The following is an 8,228-nucleotide window of genomic DNA, read 5'->3' as shown; positions in this document are numbered from 1 at the left end:
GGACGTGACATTAAATAAAAGAAGCTCTCTATTTAACGTGACTAACTGCACGCCGCACTTTGTACCATACTTTATAGGTTTCATAACTAACCTATACGTATAAACATATGCTCGGTTTACATTCCCAATCTCTAGCTAGAGCTTGAACTGTATTTGTTTACATGTACCACCTTTTATTTCGTGTTTTTGCTCCATGGCGCAATTCATCGATACAAAACGAGAAAAGTACTCCCTTCGTCCCAAAATAACCGTCTGAACTTTGTACTAAGCTTGAGACACTTATTTTGGGATGGAGGGAGTATAAAATAAACCTTAAACTTGTACTCCAGGTCTGAATTGAACCCTAACTTCAAATCCCTGAAATTGGCACGCCATCCTTACTTATCCTGGTCGATCCTGGCCATTTTTAGCTGAAGGCTCATTTGGTTTTCTGGGATTGGTTACGTGGCAAGGGGAAATCCAGTGTGCTGGTTGTACTCGCCATTGCCTTGTCAGTGATGAACTCTGGCAGTGAGCTGAGCTCGATCTTGCAGGCCTGCGTGTAGATGGTCATGACAGACGACATCCGGTTCTTATCGGTGCTCGACACTCTTGTACTGTTGTTGGTCAGCACCATTGCACAAGTTGCCGAATGCCGAGGTAGACGATGAGTGCATGGAACGGGGTGGACGGGCACTCGGGCGTTGGCCTGGAGCACCAGCAGCCCCGTGCGTCCTGCTAGAACACGGTGATCACGCTCCCGTCATAGTGCATGTTGAGCTCCACCTCAACCAAGTATGAATTCAAGGTTTTATTTAGACTTTTTCCATACAAAATTGTACGAGTGTTTAAAATTGAGGGCGGGGCTTTTCCCAGGCGGTACGCGCGGCAGTTTTGCCTAGCCGGTTTGACAGAGAGGCGAGGAGGGTGAGGGAGTAGTGGATTCAACTTACTGCTGGAAAGGTAGGGCTGTGTGATTTGATGGATCATTACTGCGGAAAGGTGGGGTCTTGTGATTTGACTACTCATTATAGTCATTATTACTGCAGCGCTACGACCGGGGTGAGGCTCCCCTTCCGTTCCCCACTCTAATCTGGTGCATGACACGTCGACCCGGATGTTGGCTCTCCCACATGTCAGCGACGTAAGAAGGAGCAAAGAATCACGCGGTATATATATATAGTGTTACTATTCATCACCCAGGGTGCAGAATAAGTTATTCCTCACCCGAGATATTTTTACGATCATTTCATAAATATAATTTACATCTGAAATACAAATAGTTACATTCGTATTGATTTACTGCATAAAATTTGGCATAACAAAAAAAATATAGGTCAAAAATTGTATTTTATGTACATTTTACACTATGTTTTTACATTTGTAATTTGCGTAACATAAAATATTTTTTACGACGATTATAGGTTTTCTTACGTTCTCTTTCTATGTCTAAAATAAGATAAAATTTATGAAACATAAAATTACGGTGCATAGATGTTAAAATAGAGGTGGGTGAAGAATAACTATGTTGGAGGAGTGGGAGACACGGCAGCCCCGTGAACCAGCATGCGATATGGCCAGTGAACCCGCCGACATGGTTTGATGGCCCGCTCCCGCATCATTGTCCGCGGACTTGTCCATACCAGTTGGCGCTCAGCATTGGAGATGCTTCGAGTCGTTCATGCACTTCGTTCTGGATGCTCTATTTCCCACATGTCGGCGAAAGGAAGCACATAGAAATAGCTGAGGAGTACATATAGGAGAAAAAATGTGTGAAAATTATGTACTATGAAGCATAGTGCGGTTCGAACAAGAGACCTAAAGTGATGACAGGTATAGGTCACACACACCCAACTAGTGGTAGTAGAGTAGTAGACGTACGAGTACTCATAACTCCTATTCTATCAACACGAATCCCATCTGACAACGGTGTCCGTGCTACAGCCAGCTCTTCTCCCTCCTCATTTCTCTCTTCTAATTCTAACTCAACCGACGCGTGGTGGGTGGGGTGGGGATTTGCTGATAGTCGGTTTGGTCAACTGCGGCCCCACCTGACAGTGAAAATGCTAAGATAATAAGCATTCCCTAGCTTGAGCGGCATGCCAGACCGACCATGGAGTACTCCTGACCATGTGGGGGTGCGACGCAAACGCGGCAGTCTTTACCTTTTTAACTTGCAAATAGAAAATGCCAAGCCAATGCGCGCTCAGCGGAGGGCCAGAACGACAGTGTGGGGTGCGACGCGAATGGGACAGGCGTGCTATACTTGTTCCAATTCTCGTTTTGAACTCGTGACATGTACCTAACACTTAGTTTTGAATTGATAAGTTTGGTTGTCGCCAATATATATACTATAGTTTGGTAGGTTGGGTGTCGTACGTAATTCTTAAGTCAAAATTTGGGACTAAGACATTGATACTACATATAATTAATGCCAAAGAAGAGCAAGGGATCACACATGTCATTTACGACGCGAATAATAATGCCATACACTAACACATTAAGGCCACAAGCGATGTAGTGTTGGTTACAGGAGGCAAGAAGAAAGATGTGTCCATTGATGACCTCCTCCTCCTCGACTCTGGGTGCCGGCCCACCGAATGACGGTTGAGGAGTAGCGACTTTTGTGGCGAGGTCAACGTTCTTCTGAAAAATGGCGTCCAAAGATTCCAGCCGGTCGAAGAAGGCCAACGTCTTTGGGTCGTCCCTGGCCCTGTAGTGGCCTATGTAGATGGTTTCCTCATAGATGTGGATGTGTAGGTTGATGGTTTCTTGCGTGGCGAGGCGCTACGCGACGAGCGCGGCCTCGAGGTGGACATTCCTCACGATGTCCAACAGCTGCAAGGCCACTAGTGCTTGAAAGAGGTCATCACCATGGAGGCCGATGAGGGTGGAAAGCAACGAGGAGCCTAGGTGCGCGGGTTAGAGGAGTATAACAAGGTCGTCTGTGCGCTTCTTGACAGCGGTGAACTTGCGGATGGAGCGGACTATCATCTCGTCAATGCGAGAGGCGAAACCAGCGTCGACGAGGGCTATGATGCCGGCGGTCACCAGCATCGTCCAGAAACATTTCCTGGTGCGGGGCCATAGGCCAGCGTCTTGGATGATCTGGCACAGCCGACTGCCGCTCGCGTTCATTGGCTCCATGGGTGCTTGTGGTTTCTGGTCACTTGGTCTTGGTCTTGGATTGGAGTGAGCAGTGGTTTGTACGATTTGGTAGATGGATTGGAGTGGTGGGGCGGCTTCATATAAGAGTGCAAACTGCGTTGCACTCACATCATGCCGGCTCCATTCTGCTTCTCCAATTAATTCCCTCTGCATGCTAATTGAGGATGCATCATTGACCATTCAACGTTTCGAGAACCACTACCCTCTCCCTTGTTGGCATTCAAGCCGTATCAATGTAAATGCATGTCAAAAAGAGACTAGTCATTGCTACATTGTGCACTGCGGCCAAGGCGGAGGGGAAAATGAGAGAACTTAATATTTACTACCATTGTATGCAATGAACTGACCGCTGCATGCCGTGCTAGGTAGTCTCAACGCATTAAATACACACACGACCCATGTCTCTTATTGGTTGATTCCTTTATTCATGTCAAGAAACAAGAAACAAGGTCGAGTTAATCCATCGCACCTAAGTGTTTTGGGATTGTTTGTTTTTATAAGCGATCGCCACAATAATTGTAAGATCTGCATCCAACGGTGGCACCTATTGGACGCAAACAATAATAGAAAAGAAATGCCACAAAACTTCCACACCACACCCCTTCCCTACACATAAGACTACCATGCGAGCGTTCCCAACTCCCATGTTCAGGTTCCGCTTGGCTCTTCGCCTCTTCGAGAAGTCAAACAAGGATGTTACTACTACAATACCAAATCAAATGTTGCATGTACACCGTGTGGGCGAGGGAGAGCTTATTGTAAGCAAAAGCTTCCCCTCGTCCTGCGAGCCACCGTGCGCATGGGCAATGTCGGGGGTTGGGTGCGACATATGCCAATGGATGGCTTATCATGGTGGGAGCGAGTAGAACGTCACCGGTTCCTGGAAGCGGGATGAGGCGTACACACGAACGCCGGCGCACTTTTACCCAGGTTCGGGGCTCTCCTAGGAGATAACACCCCTAGTCCTGCTCTGCGGGGTCTCCGCATGATCACTAAGGCACTAGTGAGTACAATGGTGCTCCTTGAGATGTATGCTAGAGGTAGAAGATGGCAAGGCTTGCTCTTCTCTCCCCCTAGGTGTGAGTCTAATTCTAATAGGTTCGAACCCTTTGCATGGGTGCCCTGGGGGGTTTATATAGGCCTACCTCCCAGGGGTACAATGGTAATCCGGCAGCGTGTAGGACCCGGCTGTCAGCCTCTCTGGTCGCCGGCTTCTCAGCCGACTGCTGGGGCCCGCCGCCTGGTGGGCCCCGGCAACTGGTCTGGTACGGTACCGACAGGCCGCCCCCGCCGCTTGCGGGTCTTGCCGGCTACTGATTACTGTAGCCATGATGCTAATGAAGCTTGCTTGGTCAGGGGAGCGTGGCTACAGTCCCGCCGCCTAGTGGGAGATCACTGTAGCCACTCCGCATCTTATCTGGTTAATGGTGCATGGGGCTTGGGGAAGGAGCAGGCCGGCTGCTGGGAGCTGGCCTCCCCCGGGTCCGACTGGTAAGGCTCCCGTCGTCTTCTGGGCTCTCGCTGACCGGTAGGGTCCGCCATCTTCGGGTCGTACCGACAAGCGGTCATGGGAACAGGGCCTTGCCTGACAGGAATGATGTCAGGGGCGGAGTGGCAATAGTGCCGCGCCGGGCGGAGATCTCCGCCTGCACGGAGCACTATTGCCACGCCCGGCCCTGGATACGGGGGTGATGGGCTATATTGCAGCCTCACCCTGTCTTGTCATCTTAATGGGGACGCAGACTTTGAGGGCGCCATGGGCCGACTGCTAGGAGTCGGCCTCTCTGGAGGCCGCCTGGTAGGAGTCGGCCTGTCTTGGAGCCACCTTCCTGAGCATGGCCGTCTTCCGGCAGTCGGCCGTTTGGCCAGCCGCCGGCCAGAAGGCAGCGCTCTATCTTGACGTCTTGAGGGGCGCAGCCGGCCCCGATGTCTTGAAAGGTTCTGGGGCTCGGGTTAGGCTACCCGTAGCCCATTACTCTGACAGTTTCCTCCTCCGAGTGCTATGGGTGGAAGCTTCATCCGACTCCTGGCAAGCCGCCTGAGGGAATCGGCCACGTCCAGTCGGATTTATCTGGAATTTCGAATGGAACGGCGGGAACTAGGTGGCGTGCTAGCTAAGCTTCTAGGCCCGCCGCCTGGCGTGGGAGTGCCACGTGGAGCCAGCCGGCCGGGCCAGCTTGCCAGCCCACGCGCGTGATGGGACGCGACTGCGGGCTGGGCCCGCCACAACCGGGCCTCGGCACACGAGCGGATCCGCTGCGGCCGAGGCAGGCGGTTGAGTTTCCCCACGGAGTTACTACGCGCAGTAACTCGCGCGGTAAAGGTGGGAGCGTGGGGTCGTGGGCACAGTTAATCCCATGATCCCACGCCCGCCCCCTCGGCTTCATAGCCCGCAGGCTATAAGTAGGGGAGGAGAGGGAGTGGCAGAGCACGCGCGCCCCTCCACCCCGCTCTCGCCTCCTTCTTCTTCCTCTCGCCGCAGCGCCCCCGGGCCACGCCGGAGCGCTGCCGTAGCTTGTCTCCGTCGAGCTCGTCCGCCCCGAGCCCTCTTTTCCCCGCCCATTCTTGGCTCCCTCGTCGCGCCCTTTCTTCGTCGAGCCCTCCATGGCGCACGAGCGAGGAGGAGACTGGGACGGGGCCAACGTCAACGAGGACCACATCACCTTCCTCCGCGAGACGCGGCGTCTTCCCGGCGCGGGCTACGTGAAGGCGCACGTGCCGCCGGAGGGGGAGATCTCGCCGACGTCGGGGGAGGGCGAGCGGGTCGTCTTCCGCTCGCACTTCATCCACGGCTTCGGCCTGCCGGCGAGCGGCTTCCTTCGTTCGTTTCTCGAATTCTATCACCTCCAACCTCATCACCTCACGCCCAACATCGTGATGCTCCTAGCCGCCTTCGTCACGTTTTGCAAAGGCTATCTCGGCATCCTCCCCACCATCAAGCTGTGGGGAGCATTCTTCTACACGAAGCTGGGCACCTCCGTTCGGGAGGTGGCTGCCCAGTGCGGTGCCTTCATCGCGGTTCCCCGGCCGTCACCGAAGAACGCCTTCCCCACCATCAAGCTGCCACAGTCGGTCAAGATGTGGCAGCAATCTTACTTCTACGTGGAGAACGTGGACCTGGCCGTCGACTTCATCAACCTGCCGGCTTATGTAGCCAGTCCGCCAGCTGAGCCTTGGGCCAGCTAGGGCTACAAGCCGAAGCCGGTATCGGCAGACGGCGCCGCCGCCATCCAACGACTCCGGGAGCTGACCAACACCGAGGGCCTCAGGGCGACCGACTTGTTGGTTGCCTTCGTCGCGCGCCGGGTTCTCCCGCTCCAAGGTCGGCCACACCTGATCAGTCGGATGGGCGGGCATCGCAACCCGTGCTGGCTGAGCACCAAGGAGATGTCGGCTGCCGAGGTCGCAAACTTGGTGAACAAGATCTCCGGCTTCAAGCTGCAGGGGTCCTGGAGGTTCGGCAAGCGGCCATATTCCCGCGCCGACCCGCCGATGTTTCCAATTCTTTCTTTTTGGACACTCGTCCTAGTCTTGATCTTGGTCTTGATCAGCCGGCCTCTCGCCACTTGAAACAGATCTATATGTCGGACGCGACGGCCGCCATCGTAGGGGCGGGTGGCGACTACCAGCCGGACCGGGCGATGAGCGATGTGGACGACCCCGACTTGGGGGCGGCCTCCTTGGAGGACACCGCGACGGGCGGCATCTACGAAGCAGGCGGCTCCGAAGCAGGCGGCATCGAGACCTGGCCCGATGATGAGGAGGAGGAAGAAGAGCCGCGCCCTGCGCGAGGAGCCTACAGGGCGAACGCGGGCCCCTCCGTCGAGCCGACTGCCCGAGGCGGCACGCGTAAGCGTAAGCAAGCCGCCGTCATGTTCGGCAGCGCGCCGAAGAAGGCCAAGAATCCGACCGCCGCGACCAGGCGGAAGGAGGCCGCAGCGAAGGTGGCCAAGTACCAGAAGCTCCCAAAGGCGCCTCCTATGGTGTCGGCGTAAGTATCTTTCCCTTGTGCTCTTCTTTCTCGTTGATTCTTTCTGAACTTCCTTTGCTTCATTTTCTTGACTTTAGGGCTCCGCTCTCTCTCGAGAAGTCGGCCGCCGCCTCCATCGTTGGGTCGGTGGAGACCTCTTCCACCACCCGGCGAATCGATCCAGCCGCCGACCTCCGGGAGGCGACGGAGCGAAACGCGTGGGAGGCGCGCGAGGAGCAGGAGGCCGCCCGCCTGGAGAAGGCGGAGGCCGCCGCTTTGAAGAAGCTGGCCGAGGCCGAGGCTGCCGCGGCAGCGAAGAAACAGGCCGAAGAGGCCACGCACCACCAGTCGACGATATTCGTCACCCCCATGAACTCCGCGCCGCCACCACCAGAATTCGTGGCGCCGACTGGGGGAGCCGGCGACGAGCACCCGATCATGGAGAGGGACGACGGCGATGTCATCATGCCGGACGTGATCGTGCCCCGGCCGCCGCCTTCTGAGGAGGCGCAAGACAAGCAGCCAGCTGATCCACTGGCGCCATCAGCCGGAGACAAGATGGCGACGGACCCAACTCCTGAGGTCCGCACCCCGACGCGCCGCTGGCTTGCAAAGGCGGCTTCGACGCCACGCCCACAGGAGACTGCCGCCGCGAGCTCTTCAATCCTGGACGCCGAGGCGACCAGCGCCGCGCCCACTGGGTGGGTGCGGGGAGGCGGGACGGGCCCTTTGAACACGGCGATCCTAGACGTCCAAGCCAAGCTTCATGCCGAGGCCGACGCTCTTAAGCGTTGCAACAATGCGTTCCTGGAGTCGCGAGCAGCTGTCCGGGTATACTTCTTGCTTCTTTGATTTTTATACTTCTCCATGGGGGCGCGCCAGCGCACCCACTGGGTGTAGTCCCCGAGTTTCGGGCCGGCTGCTGAGCAGGCGGCTCGGAACTTCAATTGGCAAGCTCCGAGTACTAACATTATCTGATATCTTCATTGCAGGATTATCACAACCTCCGTGCGACCGTCTTCAACTCCAAGGTCGAGGAGCTAACTCAACGGACCGCCGACTTGTCAAAAAACTGGAGTAAGTCTTTGTTTCTTTCTCTGCGGGGGCGCGC

The sequence above is a fragment of the Triticum aestivum genome, chromosome 3D, assembly GCF_018294505.1.
Source record: "Triticum aestivum cultivar Chinese Spring chromosome 3D, IWGSC CS RefSeq v2.1, whole genome shotgun sequence".
NCBI classification, from domain to species: domain Eukaryota; kingdom Viridiplantae; phylum Streptophyta; class Magnoliopsida; order Poales; family Poaceae; genus Triticum; species Triticum aestivum.
Note: the sequence above shows the minus strand (reverse complement) of the source record.